The sequence below is a fragment of the Pseudophryne corroboree genome, chromosome 2 (genome assembly GCF_028390025.1).
Source record: "Pseudophryne corroboree isolate aPseCor3 chromosome 2, aPseCor3.hap2, whole genome shotgun sequence".
Lineage (NCBI taxonomy): Eukaryota > Metazoa > Chordata > Amphibia > Anura > Myobatrachidae > Pseudophryne > Pseudophryne corroboree.
Window position 1 is genome coordinate 533322214 of NC_086445.1, and position 15553 is coordinate 533337766.

Here is a 15553-nt window from a genome sequence, read left to right on the forward strand (position 1 = left end):
ACTATCTCTTTATCAACCAGTGTACAGTGCGGTAGTTCACGGCTGTGGCTACCTCTGTGTCGGCAGTCGGCAGGCAGTCCGTCCATCCATAATTGTATTATTATTATAATATATACCACCTAACCGTGGTTTTTTTTTCATTCTTTATACCGTCGTCATAGTGTCATACTAGTTGTTACGAGTATACTACTATCTCTTTATCAACCAGTGTACAGTGCGGTAGTTCACGGCTGTGGCTACCTCTGTGTCGGCAGTCGGCAGGCAGTCCGTCCATCCATAATTGTATTATTATTATAATATATACCACCTAACCGTGGTTTTTTTATACCACCTAACCGTGGCAGTCCGTCCATAATTGTATACTAGTATCCAATCCATCCATCTCCATTGTTTACCTGAGGTGCCTTTTAGTTCTGCCTATAAAATATGGAGAACAAAAAAGTTGAGGTTCCAAAATTAGGGAAAGATCAAGATCCACTTCCACCTCGTGCTGAAGCTGCTGCCACTAGTCATGGCCGAGACGATGAAATGCCAGCAACGTCGTCTGCCAAGGCCGATGCCCAATGTCATAGTACAGAGCATGTCAAATCCAAAACACCAAATATCAGAAAAAAAAGGACTCCAAAACCTAAAATAAAATTGTCGGAGGAGAAGCGTAAACTTGCCAATATGCCATTTACCACACGGAGTGGCAAGGAACGGCTGAGGCCCTGGCCTATGTTCATGGCTAGTGGTTCAGCTTCACATGAGGATGGAAGCACTCTGCCTCTCGCTAGAAAACTGAAAAGACTCAAGCTGGCAAAAGCACCGCAAAGAACTGTGCGTTCTTTGAAATCCCAAATCCACAAGGAGAGTCCAATTGTGTCGTTTGCGATGCCTGACCTTCCCAACACTGGACGTGAAGAGCATGCGCCTTCCACTATTTGCATGCCCCCTGCAAGTGCTGGAAGGAGCACCCGCAGTCCAGTTCCTGATAGTCAGATTGAAGATGTCAGTGTTGAAGTACACCAGGATGAGGAGGATATGGGTGTTGCTGGCGCTGGGGAGGAAATTGACCAGGAGGATTCTGATGGTGAGGTGGTTTGTTTAAGTCAGGCACCCGGGGAGACACCTGTTGTCCGTGGGAGGAATATGGCCGTTGACATGCCAGGTGAAAATACCAAAAAAATCAGCTCTTCGGTGTTGAGGTATTTCACCAGAAATGCGGACAACAGGTGTCAAGCCGTGTGTTCCCTTTGTCAAGCTGTAATAAGTAGGGGTAAGGACGTTAACCACCTCGGAACATCCTCCCTTATACGTCACCTGCAGCGCATTCATAATAAGTCAGTGACAAGTTCAAAAACTTTGGGTGACAGCGGAAGCAGTCCACTGACCAGTAAATCCCTTCCTCTTGTAACCAAGCTCACGCAAACCACCCCACCAACTCCCTCAGTGTCAATTTCCTCCTTCCCCAGGAATGCCAATAGTCCTGCAGGCCATGTCACTGGCAAGTCTGACGAGTCCTCTCCTGCCTGGGATTCCTCCGATGCATCCTTGCGTGTAACGCCTACTGCTGCTGGCGCTGCTGTTGTTGCCGCTGGGAGTCGATGGTCATCCCAGAGGGGAAGTCGTAAGCCCACTTGTACTACTTCCAGTAAGCAATTGACTGTTCAACAGTCCTTTGCGAGGAAGATGAAATATCACAGCAGTCATCCTACTGCAAAGCGGATAACTGAGTCCTTGACAACTATGTTGGTGTTAGACGTGCGTCCGGTATCCGCCGTTAGTTCACAGGGAACTAGACAATTTATTGAGGCAGTGTGCCCCCGTTACCAAATACCATCTAGGTTCCACTTCTCTAGGCAGGCGATACCGAGAATGTACACGGACGTCAGAAAAAGACTCACCAGTCTCCTAAAAAATGCAGTTGTACCCAATGTCCACTTAACCACGGACATGTGGACAAGTGGAGCAGGGCAGGGTCAGGACTATATGACTGTGACAGCCCACTGGGTAGATGTATGGACTCCCGCCGCAAGAACAGCAGCGGCGGCACCAGTAGCAGCATCTCGCAAACGCCAACTCTTTCCTAGGCAGGCTACGCTTTGTATCACCGCTTTCCAGAATACGCACACAGCTGAAAACCTCTTACGGCAACTGAGGAAGATCATCGCGGAATGGCTTACCCCAATTGGACTCTCCTGTGGATTTGTGGCATCGGACAACGCCAGCAATATTGTGTGTGCATTAAATATGGGCAAATTCCAGCACGTCCCATGTTTTGCACATACCTTGAATTTGGTGGTGCAGAATTTTTTAAAAAACGACAGGGGCGTGCAAGAGATGCTGTCGGTGGCCAGAAAAATTGCGGGACACTTTCGGCGTACAGGCACCACGTACAGAAGACTGGAGCACCACCAAAAACTACTGAACCTGCCCTGCCATCATCTGAAGCAAGAAGTGGTAACGAGGTGGAATTCAACCCTCTATATGCTTCAGAGGTTGGAGGAGCAGCAAAAGGCCATTCAAGCCTATACAATTGAGCACGATATAGGAGATGGAATGCACCTGTCTCAAGTGCAGTGGAGAATGATTTCAACGTTGTGCAAGGTTCTGATGCCCTTTGAACTTGCCACACGTGAAGTCAGTTCAGACACTGCCAGCCTGAGTCAGGTCATTCCCCTCATCAGGCTTTTGCAGAAGAAGCTGGAGGCATTGAAGAAGGAGCTAACACGGAGCGATTCCGCTAGGCATGTGGGACTTGTGGATGCAGCCCTTAATTCGCTTAACAAGGATTCACGGGTGGTCAATCTGTTGAAATCAGAGCACTACATTTTGGCCACCGTGCTCGATCCTAGATTTAAAGCCTACCTTGGATCTCTCTTTCCGGCAGACACAGGTCTGCTGGGGTTGAAAGACCTGCTGGTGACAAAATTGTCAAGTCAAGCGGAACGCGACCTGTCAACATCTCCTCCTTCACATTCTCCCGCAACTGGGGGTGCGAGGAAAAGGCTCAGAATTCCGAGCCCACCCGCTGGCGGTGATGCAGGGCAGTCTGGAGCGACTGCTGATGCTGACATCTGGTCCGGACTGAAGGACCTGCCAACGATTACGGACATGTCGTCTACTGTCACTGCATATGATTCTCTCAACATTGATAGAATGGTGGAGGATTATATGAGTGACCGCATCCAAGTAGGCACGTCACACAGTCCGTACTTATACTGGCAGGAAAAAGAGGCAATTTGGAGGCCCTTGCACAAACTGGCTTTATTCTACCTAAGTTGCCCTCCCACAAGTGTGTACTCCGAAAGAGTGTTTAGTGCCGCCGCTCACCTTGTCAGCAATCGGCGTACGAGGTTACATCCAGAAAATGTGGAGAAGATGATGTTCATTAAAATGAATTATAATCAATTCCTCCGCGGAGACATTGACCAGCAGCAATTGCCTCCACAAAGTACACAGGGAGCTGAGATGGTGGATTCCAGTGGGGACGAATTGATAATCTGTGAGGAGGGGGATGTACACGGTGATATATCGGAGGGTGAAGATGAGGTGGACATCTTGCCTCTGTAGAGCCAGTTTGTGCAAGGAGAGATTAATTGCTTCTTTTTTGGGGGGGGTCCAAACCAACCCGTCATATCAGTCACAGTCGTGTGGCAGACCCTGTCACTGAAATGATGGGTTGGTTAAAGTGTGCATGTCCTGTTTTGTTTATACAACATAAGGGTGGGTGGGAGGGCCCAAGGATAATTCCATCTTGCACCTCTTTTTTCTTTTCTTTTTCTTTGCATCATGTGCTGATTGGGGAGGGTTTTTTGGAAGGGACATCCTGCGTGACACTGCAGTGCCACTCCTAGATGGGCCCGGTGTTTGTGTCGGCCACTAGGGTCGCTAATCTTACTCACACAGCTACCTCATTGCGCCTCTTTTTTTCTTTGCGTCATGTGCTGTTTGGGGAGGGTTTTTTGGAAGGGACATCCTGCGTGACACTGCAGTGCCACTCCTAGATGGGCCCGGTGTTTGTGTCGGCCACTAGGGTCGCTAATCTTACTCACACAGTCAGCTACCTCATTGCGCCTCTTTTTTTCTTTGCGTCATGTGCTGTTTGGGGAGGGTTTTTTGGAAGGGCCATCCTGCGTGACACTGCAGTGCCACTCCTAGATGGGCCCGGTGTTTGTGTCGGCCACTAGGGTCGCTAATCTTACTCACACAGCTACCTCATTGCGCCTCTTTTTTTCTTTGCGTCATGTGCTGTTTGGGGAGGGTTTTTTGGAAGGGCCATCCTGCGTGACACTGCAGTGCCACTCCTAGATGGGCCCGGTGTTTGTGTCGGCCACTAGGGTCGCTAATCTTACTCACACAGCTACCTCATTGCGCCTCTTTTTTTCTTTGCGTCATGTGCTGTTTGGGGAGGGTTTTTTGGAAGGGACATCCTGCGTGACACTGCAGTGCCACTCCTAGATGGGCCCGGTGTTTGTGTCGGCCACTAGGGTCGCTTATCTTACTCACACAGCGACCTCGGTGCAAATTTTAGGACTAAAAATAATATTGTGAGGTGTGAGGTATTCAGAATAGACTGAAAATGAGTGTAAATTATGGTTTTTGAGGTTAATAATACTTTGGGATCAAAATGACCCCCAAATTCTATGATTTAAGCTGTTTTTTAGTGTTTTTGGAAAAAAACACCCGAATCCAAAACACACCCGAATCCGACAAAAATAATTCGGTGAGGTTTTGCCAAAACGCGTTCGAACCCAAAACACGGCCGCGGAACCGAACCCAAAACCAAAACACAAAACCCGAAAAATTTCAGGCGCTCATCTCTAATAACTAATGTGGCTCCCTTTAGTATTTTCTGGTTCATACCAGACCCCTGCCTGCACATGAATATGTAGCAGAAGCTGGCTTCCTTTCCAAAACAGAAAGTCAAGTAGTTGCCATTGTATCTGCAGAGTGAACTTGATTCAAATGAGCATTGTGTAAAGAACACACAGTATAATTATAGCGTCTCACTCATGACTCATACAGAAGATTTTTGCTTCTCTTCCAAAACTGTGGGGGCATTCAGAAAAATGTGAGACTGTAGGAAAGGCATGATTGTATTATTATGAAATTAGGTATCCCTGTTACAGCTTCAATCCTCTGTGAAAGCAAGGAATGAAACTGTGTGCAAGAGTCTGCGTTCCAGTAATCCTTAATATAGCCGGCTGCCTTTCAAAAGCTGAGCACAGCTATAGGTGGGAATTGGGGAGGATCTGATTGACAGAGAGATGCAATGGCAGGGAATCACACATAGCTTCCTAGTGACTGCCTTAGGACTTTACCACACATGTACCTGGGGATCCCAGCCATGCTTCAGTGCCCTCTAGTAAGATTAGAATTTATTCCTCTTTGTTTCATTGATTTTATTTTCTGCAGAGCAATATAAAGTTTTTATTCCAGAGCACAACTGGAGTGAGAGAGGGGTTCCCAATGGGAGTTCAAAACAAAGACTGTCCTACATAGTCACACAGGTAGAATTATAAAAGATGAGGTCTCCTGGAAGCTGAGCTTGTCTGTCTTCATCTAGAGACCTTCTCATGTTCTGTATTATCACACAATGTGTGTCTGCAAGCAGTCATCCCCTGAGCTGCTTGTCATAATCTATTATTTACCAGTTTTCACTTTGCCTTTCTCTACCTCCTGCTCCGTCTGTCTGTCTCCACTTTCTTCTGCCTTCTTCTTTCTGTCCGTAGGGGGTGCTGGGTACCAAACATACACATATTACTGAGTTATCATCTCAGAGTCATGTTAAAAAAAATCTAAGTATAACAGATTCATGGAGTAACCTCCTAAGGCAGGCGATAGACAGCATAATGGGGGTATGCACCTAGATATACCACACTTTTATTGAGAGAAAATTGTCCTGACTACCAAAAAAGAAGATAACAAATGATGTAAAATCAGATTCTTTGAGGTTGTAGCTTATGCCATTATTGTAAAGGAGTAACATGCTCCTATGTTGATGTAATGCTTTCTTGCTATGACATCAGCGTTTTGAATAATTCCATTGGCATAGTCCTTCTAGCAGATGGCACTAGCCTTCAGTGAATGCACACCCACAGGCATCGATTTCCAAGAGGCACTAACACAATGAAGACAATGGATATTGGGGCAGATGTATTAACCTGGAGAAGGCATAAGGAAGTGATAAACCAGTGATAAATGCAAGGTGATAAACACACCAGCCAATCAGCTCCCATATGTAAATTAACAGTTAGGAGCTGATTGGCTGGTGCATTATCACCTTGCACTTAAAACTGCTTTATCACTGGTTTATCACTTCCTTATGCCTTCTCCAGTTTAATACATCTGCCCCATTGTCTCTGATGGCAGAATACTCTGATGAATACTCTGATTTTACTTCTTTCTTTCTTTCTTTCTTTCTTTCTTTCTTTCTTTCTTTCTTTCTTTCTTTAATTGCATAAAGTGTTCAGTTAAGACTATAGGAAAGGATGCAGATTTGCACAAAGAGGTAGGGAAGGAAAAGCGGAGTTGCACATAAATTCCAATAATGAACTGTTATTGCATGTTGAACAGAATTGTTATTGCATGTTGAACAAATTAATTCTATATTGACAACTGATAACATGTTTTCTTATCACAACAATGTACCCATTTATTGTCTTCCATTGTTGTAAAATCAATTCTCTCTATTTTAAAGCAAGGTATTTAAAGCAAGACTAGAGAAAAGCTAACAGATGCAGTTTGTTATCTTATGGCTAGGCAGAATATCTAGTGGGTGTGCTTGTTGGGGGGTAATTGATCTGACTGTAACTAGAGTGCTATAAAAATATAACTGTAACTGATACACATTAGAGAACATCTGAAACCACCTCTTGCCTGTGTGTTGTTATTCTCTCACAACTGGTCGTAAGCTACTAATTTCTAAGACATATACAGAGCTTGTTCTGGTCCAGTGAGGTCCAGAAAGAATAGATACAACAATGGTTGTTTATGGGTTAATACTTATACCAGTGTTTCTCAAACTGTGCGCCGTGGCACCCTGGGGTGCCTTGGGACACTTGCAGGATTTCCTTGGACTGGTGGTCCAGGACCAATTCAAATAATTTATGGTCAGTGTAATAGGCAAAACCAGTGCTGGTGGCTGCCAGTCATAAAATATGTGGATAAAACGAAACAAATATTGTCCCTCACCACATAACTCAACCTAAGAATGATATATAAAAAAAGATGTACTTAATATAATATTTAATTTTAAATTTCTTAATAAAAAACTTTTGGCCTAGGGGCGCCGTGAAAAAAATTCTGATACTCTAGTGGGCCGTGATTCAGAAATGTTTGGGAACCACAGACTTATACTGTAAGAGCTAAATTTTACTGAGGACGTGAGAAATCACATATATTTTTGTGTACAGCTACATAGGTCTGTATATATGTTATTGGGTAATTCCATTATTATACAATTTCATTGCAGTTTTAATTATAAAACATATAATAAAGGTGCCTATCATCAAAGGCCGGATGGCCGCTATTGATTGACCGTGAGTTGCAGCGGTGGATACTTAATTACTGGAGCGTTATTCAGCTCCAAAACTGTGTCCCTGTGTTCCTTAACACTGCTACCAGAGGAGCAGTGTTCCACCGATTGTGTATGCGGGACCTAAGCCCACGCATGTGCACAGTCACTGTGTTCTGATGTTTTAACATTTCTGTTCTGGTGTGTTCTAACGTTTTAACATCTGGCTACCAAGAGAGAGATCTGACACCTAGGTTTAACATCTGCCTTTCTTACTGATACTTGTGCCTTTGAAAAAAGACCCTGCACAGGGGATCTGATCAGGATGACGGCAGTTGGGATCCCAGCACGCAGCCGTAATGATGACGCCGGAACTCCAACACCTGATGAAATGCCGACAACAGAATCCCAACTGCCGGAATCCCATTTTTAAGTATGTAGGGACGCTCACTGTAAGCATGCGAGGGAGGGGTTAGATTTAGGTGAGGGAGGGTATCCCGGTTGGCGTTAGGCTGTGGGGGGGGGATGGTTAGGGTTAAACTGCGGTGAGGGTGGGTTAGGGTTAAGCTGTGGAGAAGGGGGGGTGGTGGTTAGAGTTATGCTGCAGGGAGGGTTTAGGTACCACTGGGGAGGGTTAGGCTTAGAATGCGGGTGTGTGTGTGTGTGTGTGTGTGTGTGTGTGTATGTGTGTGTGTGTGTGGGGGGGGGGTTATAGTTAGGGTGTGGGATGGGAGGATTAGGGGGTATTTGGAGAGGGTAAGCATACTTACCTTACCACTGTTGGGATTGACTACGTCATATCCCGCAACACCCCTGCATGGTACTAAGCTACTCCTTTGTTTGGTGGTTATCTTATGTTTAATCAAAATAAATGTTACAGTTTTACACTATGAGGAGCTACCCTGTATTCTTTTGAGGTCTGCAACTAGTGAGAACCTCCAAATTCTACATAGGCTGGAAGGAGGCACTGAGAACCTTTATACCATCAGTACATATGTGATGAAGTTAGCCTAATCCAGGCACATAGTATATATCACCATATCAATGTTGTTGTTGTTTTTTTGACTCACTGCACTGAGAAGTGGTTTATTTATGTTTTTGATGTTATGAAGACATTGAGAAGGTCGGTAGGTATAACATTTAGAAGAGAGATGCTAAAGCACTTCCATAGACTAATTTGCTTGAATAGAATAAGGACATGGTTCCTTTATCACTTTAATTTAGGTAATACTCTCTTGAGTTTGTTATACCCCAATTGGGAGTGCCTTCTCTAATTTGCTTGTTTGTATTTCCTAATTCAGCAATTGGTGGTAATCATTTAGAATTGTGCTGCACCTACATTAGTATATTTCGAAACGCAGGGAATTGTTATTTTGCTTTCTTATACCGATGTGCGTTGATGGGGAGTGGTTGCAAAAACACAGAAATATCGTGGACGTTTTTGGGGTATGTTGCTGAGTGTGCTAGTGAATACATACTCAGGCAGTGTCGCTCCAGCCTCTCTGTTCAGGCTGCCATGCTGCATGGCCATTGATTTAATAAAGCTGAGAACTATTGATGTATCTGCGTGTGTGCTGGGAATGTGTACAAAGTTGCTGTGTACTTTTCAACCCTGTTTTTTATAAATCATTTTGCACATCCTCAACATGTACTGTACAATCGCAGGTGCAGTGGCCATAGCATCTGTCAATAAATCAGGCCAGACATTAATAATACTATGAGTAATAGTGACCAATGTTAATGATCAAATAAGTTTATTGTGTGCCAATGAGATGAGCTGTTTGTTAGCTCACCATGCAATGTCTGTTTCCCCAAAACATCTATTTAAAATGGTGTAAGCCTCCTGTGGCTACATTAGTCCTTCTAGAACAACTGTAAACCTTTTAGGTAACGTCCTTAATCCTTGGGTGATGTTACAAAAGTCCTTCTAATTTCTAAACTGGCGTCCCGTGTCTCTGTGTGTGGTCTAATGGATGTCCCTATGCTTACTGTTGCGGCCTTGTTCGTGAGGAGACCTGGTGCGGGTGAGCGCCGGGATTATGCAGGGGCTCTGGACTAACCAGCTAACAGCGGTCACGCCTGCTTCCTCTGTGCGTCCCAGTTCGATCTTCTCGGGAACCTGCTGTGTGCGCCGTGCTTGTCGTTAGTCTGTGGAGAGGATGCTCCATTGCAAAACCTGTCCGGGAATCTGCAGGGGGGCACACTAGTCCACTAACAGTGCAAAACCTGAATTCCCCCTCCTCGCTGCCCGTCCGTCTGAGCTCACTTATCGATCTTGCTGTGCTGCTGTTGCGCGCCCGTCGCTGGTGCTCTGGAGTTCTTCTAATATCCGCTGACCACTTTTGAATGGTGTAGTTCTCCTGAATGTCCTCCAATGCGTTTCAGCCGGGTTTGGCCTTCCTCTGGGAGTTTGCAATGAGCACAGCTGACCTAGAATCTTTAGGCTTACAACACCCAGGGGTTGAGCGCAGTTAGGTATTACCTATCCTCTATTTGTACTATTAGCCAAAGGGGGTTGGACACCCCTTGAACTAGCAGCACACCCCTATCTACTTATACTTGATCATCCCAGTGCGCAGATTACCAATTTTTGCACAATTAATAATACTATAAAGGCTTTATGTGACAGGTCCAATTGACATGATTTTTGGATGTTTTTATCAATTTTAAAAGAAACACTTGAGGATCTGTGCACATCTCTAATAAAAAGGGTCCCAATTATGTGGTTCACTGTGGCTGTAGGAAATATGGGCTTTATTCAGAGATGGACACAGTGAAGAGCCTGCATCGTTCAATTCTCTGCCCCCAAACAGTGACAGACTGCGGGGACATTGTGCTATGACCAGAATTAGAGGAACCACAGCAGCTTCTTGTATGTGATATGTTTTGTCCAATAGAAATACATAAGCAGGGGTTTGTTCTATTTCAGTACAGGTGACTTCAAGTTCGATTTTGAAATGGATATCCTAAACCTAACTAGTGATGTGCACCGGAAATTTTTCGGGTTTTGTGTTCTGGTTTTGGATTCGGTTCCGAGGCCGTGTTTTGAATTCGGACGCGTTTTGGCAAAACCTCCCTGAAAAATTTTTGTCGGATTCGGGTGTGTTTTGGATTCGGGTGTTTTTTTTACAAAAAACCCTCAAAAACAGCTTAAATCATAGAATTTGGGGGTCATTTTGATCCCATAGTATTATTAACCTCAATAACCATAATTTCCACTCATTTTCAGTCTATTCTGAACACCTCACAATATTATTTTTAGTCCTAAAATTTGCACCAAGGTCGCTGGATGACTAAGCTAAGCGACCCAAGTGGCCGACACAAACACCTGGCCCATCTAGGAGTGGCACTGCAGTGTCAGACAGGATGGCACTTCAAAAAAAATAGTCCCCAAACAGCACATGATGCAAAGAAAAAAAGAGGTGCACCAAGGTCACTGGATGGCTAAGCTAAGCGACACAAGTGTCCGACACAAACACCTGGCCCATCTAGGAGTGGCACTGCAGTGTCAGGCAGGATGGCACTTCAAAAAAATAGTCCCCAAACAGCACATGTTGCAAAGAAAAATGAAAGAAAAAAGAGGTGCAAGATGGAATTGTCCTTGGGCCCTCCCACCCACCCTTATGTTGTATAAACAGGACATGCACACTTTAACGAACCCATCATTTCAGCGACAGGGTCTGCCACACGACTGTGACTGAAATGACTGGTTGGTTTGGGCCCCCACCAAAAAAGAAGCAATCAATCTCTCCTTGCACAAACTGGCTCTATATACTGGTGGTCAGCAAACTGTGCAAAACTGAAATGCACCACAGGTATGGATGGATAGTATACTTGACGACACAGAGGTAGGTAGAGCAGTGGCCTACTGAACCATACTGCTATATATTATATACTGGTGGACAGCAAACTGTGCAAAACTGAAATGCACCACAGTTATGGATGGATACTAGTATACTTGACGACACAGAGGTAGGTAGGATGGATAGTATTAGAACAGGTGATGGTAATCTGCGCACTGAGGTGTTAGGTGTTAGCTGGATTGAGGTGTGTTGCAACCTTCTATTCACTACTACATACAGCCAAAAGAAAGTCGAGTTTTTAGACCTCAATATTTACATTCATGAAAATCAGATAGACACGAATACATTCAATAAACAAGTTGACGTCAACAGCTTCATTCTAGCTTCAAGCGGTCATCACCTAACATGGTTAAATGGTATACTTATGGGACAATTCAAAAGACTCAGGAGGAATTGTTCCAGGATAGAAGATTTTGAGACACAAGGGCAGCTCTTGAGTAAGAAATTCAAGGAGAGAAAATACCACAATGATAAAATCCAATTGGCATTTGAAACAGTTAGGAAAGATGAAAGGGCACCTCTACTAAATTACAAGAAGAAACCCGACACAAAAACCACCAATGATGATCCACTTTTCATTACACAATATTCAAACAAAGCAAATCAAATAAAAAATATCTTGAAGAAACATTGGCCCATTCTCCTACAAGACCACACTTTATCAGAGATCCTACCAGTAGAACCTAGAGTAGTTTTTCGGAAGGCTCCAGATATCAAGAAAAAGTTAGTACACAGTCATATATCACCGACCAAACCAGTACAGACTACCATAGATAACACGCATCACAAAGGGGTTTTTTTTCACTGTGGCACATGCATAGGATGCAAAACGACAAAAGCAAGGAGCACAAGGCCCACAGTTATCAAAAAGTCGACATCCAATTCCCAAATCTACAAAATCAGGGATAGAATCACATGCCACAGCAAGGGCATCATTTATCTGTTGGAATGCCCATGTCCAATGCAGTACATAGGACGAACCATCAGACCCCTTAAGGTAAGGGTAGGAGAACATATCCGCAACATAAAAAAAGAAGTAGAGGATCATCCTCTATCGGTACACTTTAGATATCAACATGGGTCCAATCCCTCAGGGTTAAGATTTGTAGGACTCAAAGAGGTTAAGAAGAACTGGAGAGGGGGCGATTATTTAAACAGCATCAACAAAGAAGAACTTCGCACAATTATAGCACTAGGTACTCTCGCACCCAAAGGCCTGAACCTTGACAATGAAATGAGGTTCATTATATGTAAATAAGTGTTATGCACACCAGTGCCAGCAGGAATGTACTGGTGTCTGAACGGTGAGGGATGCAAAACAAATGAACTCACAGACAGACTGGGGAATATGACATTACATACACAGAAGGTGATAGGGTAACAAAATAAACACAAAGTGAACAGAGAAGCCCAAAGGCTAAGAAACTGGGTGTCTCCCTAGTATTAGGAATGCTCAGATGGAAAGAAGCGAGATGTAGTGATTTAATACGTAGAGAACCCGAAATGCTGTTGCTAAGGGCAACAGCAAAACCCTAAAGGGTTACCAACGGGTGTGGCAGTAAACTCCTTGGTCAGAGATGGAATAATAGACACAAGGAGAGTCTCCACAATCATAGTCCTCACTTGCAGTGCACTGGTTCAGCTTACTGCCACTAAACTGACACCTGAACACCTTGCACAGTGAGAAAGGATTTTGGCAGGCAAGTCTGAGAATACAGCCGCAAACTTTCTAGGTTCACAGAGTAGCAAAAGAACCCCAGCAGGTTAAACGACTGACTCCAGTCTTACTGCTAGGTCTGGATTGGCAGAGTGTAATACCAAATCCCAAGGCCTATTTGCAGTAAGCAACAAACAAATACAAAGTTTACACAGTACTAGCTAGCTTTCAGGAACTGACTAACCAACAAAGATTCAGCAGCATCTGCCTAACCTGAGAAGAGGGTTTATATAGCAGGTGCTGTCCACGTCCCACTCAGACCTCACAGACTGTGAGCACAAAAACCAGCACCGGATCCCCTGCCGTGCACAGAGCCTGTAACCACTGCACAGCAAAATACCCGAACCGGAGTATTAGCTACGCTCAGGTTACTCCGCTAGCACTTGTCTCCCGGTTGCCATGACGACGTGGCAGCACAGAGCAGGAGACCCTAACAATAAGGTATTGGAACCATGAGAGTTACGGGTTCCTTTAGGGTTCTTTTTGGTCCCACTACAAAACAAATCCCCCTTCCTTGTTTATTCTACCCCAGTAACCTTCACAACAGCAGCATCGTTATTTCTTTGTACATTTAGTCATACTTACTTTACTCTACTAACAATATATCTGCTTTTGACCAACTAACCTTCATGTTAGGAGACAGGATTCATCAGTGATAGAACAATATATCCAATGGAGAGCACTAGATATTTTAACATACAAGAAGGAATTAGGGAACACACTTTTTTTTTACATTTACTAGGTTAGACTGGGGACTAGAACTAAGGGATTCAGACAGTAAAGTTCCACTTCAAAAGAACTTTTCTGTCATGCAACACCTATCTATTCTTTCTCAGCTATTAGTATGGCAAAATGTTTCTGTTTAATATCTATTCATTGTATCTCACCAACCATTATGGCAACAGTATCCATATCGAACTATATAGTTAACCACACTCAAAAGGAATTATTGCCCTCTACAATGTGACATCAAGGAAAAACATTGACGTTAAACACATCATAACACTTACAGGGGACATAGTGTCACAGATACAGCAATTTAACAGTAGGATAATGGTAACAGCACTTTTAACACTCCAAATAAAAACACACCTTATAATAAGTTGCTATGGGATACGACTAAATAAATAAAAATGTTTAGCACTCAACAACCCTCAGTGGACACAGTGTTATCACCAGCCAATACAGACTGTCAGACATCTATGATGGACATTTGGAAAAACCAATCAGGCACTAAGACAGGGACGAATGAATGAAGATCCCGCCCCTACACCATGATTTAAAAACCCTCATGGCATGAACAGTCTTAATTGCAAACTCCCAGAGGAAGGCCAGACCCGACTGAAACGCGTTGGAGGACACCAAGGAAAGCAACTACATCAAAGCGGTCAGTGGATGCAAGAGGAACCCCGGAGCACCGACGACGAGCTTGCAGTAACAGCGCAGCAAGACGGGTAAGTGAGTGCAGGCGGACGGGCGGCGAGGAGGGAGACTGCAGGTGCGGCTCGACAAGTTGACTGGTGTGCCTCGCTGTGGATTCCCGGACAGGTTCCACAGCAGCGCACCCTCTCCACGGACACAGGATCGGCACGGTGAAGACAGCAGGCTCACGGTGAATCCGTAGAAGGACGAACCGAGCGAGCAAGTGCTGATCGCCGTTAGCTGACCAGTCCAGAGCTCCTCCAGAATCTCGGCGCAGACCCGCACCCGGACTCCTCACGAACACGTCCGCAACGGTAAGGACTTATCCACTAGACCTCAACAGAGACACGGGACGCCGGTCTCTGTTACTTCATTAAGGATCAAAGACTGTCAATTCAATGTGAACTATTACTAGGAAAAGGACGTTTTGAAGTTAATACGCCTTGCATCAAAAAGGGCACTTTCAGTAATAGAAAGAGCTTGTTGGACTTTCACTTAAGAGAAGGACAGCATTTGGACTTTGTTTGGAACGCATACCCTGTCCAATTAGCAATCAATAAAACACCTTTTAGTTATACTTTTCCACTCACTGGTATTATTGATCTCAAGCTAAGAAACAGCACAGGTATTTCCGATTTAAACAGATTGAGACATATGAACATCAGGGGTAGAGCGCAGTTAAATTGCTCACATTGTGCTCTTGCATTGTGTACCCATTCTTTAAGGATGGATGGATAGTATACTTGACGACACAGAGGTAGGTAGAGCAGTGGACTACTGTACCGTACTGCTATATATATAGTTATACTGGTGGTCAGCAAAATTCTGCACTGTCCTCCTACTATATACTACAATGCAGCACAGATATGGAGCGTTTTTCAGGCAGAGAACGTATAATACTAGTGGTCACTGGTCACTGGTCAGCAAAACTCTGCACTGTCCTCCCTACTATATAATACTGCTGGTCCCCAGTCCCCACAATAAAGCAATTAGCACACTGAGCACAGATATTTGCAGCACACTGAGCACAGTCAGATATGGAACGTTTTT